We start from the raw sequence: 2,041 nt of genomic DNA, 5'->3' as shown, positions 1-2,041 counted from the left end.
CCGTCTAGGCGCTCAATTTGAGGTATTAATTTGTCTCTCAACATGTTTAAATAAGTCCATGTACCCAGAATTTGTGAACACCCTGTAGTGTTTAATGTTTTTATCCGTTATTTTCATTTTCCCTTTTTTATTCTATATTTATTTATTTAGTGTGTTTTTATAATTTTTTACTTAGTGTTTGTTTGTCTCTCTGTCAAGAAGTGTTTTCGCTCGTTCCGAAGATTTGCTGTCTTACCAAATTTTAAAAAAGTCATTTTTCTATTTCAGCGTTTGGATTATTCCACAACGAAAGGACTTCCCAAGAAGGTGGAGTTTGTCACATTTTATGGCAGACTGCTATGTTATGTATTTATAAGTATTCTCTTTTGCTTTTCCTCTTGTCACTTTTGTAAACATGGCTGCACATAATGGGTTCAAATTTTAGTACAAGGCCAGCAATTTTAGGGGTCGGTTTATTCAGTTACCTTGACCCCTGTACTCAACTGGGACTCATTTTATCGACTCCAAAGTGATAGAAGGCAACGTCGACCTTGGCGGAAATTGGACTCAGGATGTCAAGAGCGGGGAGAAATGCCATCAGGCATTTTATCCGACGTGCTAACAATTTTGCCAGCTCACTGCCTTATAGCTGCTCATAATAAAATAGCCAATCCCGTCCCCAAGAAAGCAATGAACAAAACACCGCTGTTCACAAGTGTAAAGAAGAGAAGGAAATTAAAAACGCGGTGGCAATTATTGTAAAAAAAAGCAAAAATGAGGAGAAATTGCTTCAAAAGAAAACAAAAAAACCATCCAGAGCATTTTTATATGACATATTATGGGAAAGAGCAACAACAAAAACACAGTTATCACCACCAACTATGACACACACATACACAGCAAGATGGCGAGCTGGCAAAAACGTTAGCACGCCGAGCGAAATGCTTAACCGTATTTCGCCTGCCGGTACGTTCTGAGTTCAAATTCCGCCGAGGTCGACTTTGCCTGTCATCGTTTTGGGGCCGATTAAATAAGTACCAGTTATATTGACCAGTGGGGTCGATATAATCGACTTAATCTGTTTCCATGTCCTTGTTTGTCCCCTCTGTGTTTAGCCCCTTGTGGGTAGTAAAGAAATAACACACATACACACACACACACATATATATATATATATATATATTCATTCACACAAATACTCTCACACGCACACACTACATTCCCTCTACTACATTCACTCACAAGGCTTTGGTCAGCCTACAGCTACAGTAGGAAGGACTTGCCTAAGATGCCGCGCAATGGGACTGAACACAAAATCACATTGTTGGTAAGTAAGCTTCTTACCTGTACAACCACGCTTACTACAGTACATAACAACAGTACTCAGACAGATTATTTTGTATATTCTCAATTACTCTTTAAATCATTATGTTAAAGAAGACCTCTCCACTGGTTCCAACTCGTGTAACCCTTTAAATTTGTTTCCTGCCGTTGCTATTAACTGGAAACGAATGTAAGTCATCACTTTTACACATTCCACAAAAATAAGATATTGTACTTAAATCATCGTTCCTGATACTATTACAATAACACGCAGTTATGGTATGGCTTGAAGTTACAAAATGGAAAAGACAATAGGAAAATCATATAGTTTTATATTTTGGTGTTTTGATCGCTTGACCGAGGGGTAAGTAGTTTGCTTTCTAACCACGTCTCCGGGTTCAGTCCCACTGATTGGAACTTTGCAGACGTGTCTTCCACTATGGCTTCGGGGCTGAGCAAAGTGGTGTGAGTAGCTTTAATCGGCGGAAACAGAAAGGAGCTCATCATATACATATGTATGTGTGTCCACATATTCTATAAAAACACGGTATACCCGAACTTTTAGTAATGTACATTTATTATATTCTTTCACCGAACATTTACTTTGATATCATCAATCCCTCTCATTTAATTTCATGTGAAAATTCTATCGTAATTTTAAGCTCTGTTAGAATACCTTTGTTTTATATACAGTTGTACCATTGATAAACAAAAAAATTGTTGAAACTAGTTGGGTATG

The sequence above is a fragment of the Octopus bimaculoides genome, chromosome 3 (genome assembly GCF_001194135.2).
Source record: "Octopus bimaculoides isolate UCB-OBI-ISO-001 chromosome 3, ASM119413v2, whole genome shotgun sequence".
In the NCBI taxonomy this organism is placed as follows: Eukaryota; Metazoa; Mollusca; class Cephalopoda; order Octopoda; family Octopodidae; genus Octopus; species Octopus bimaculoides.
Note: the sequence above shows the minus strand (reverse complement) of the source record.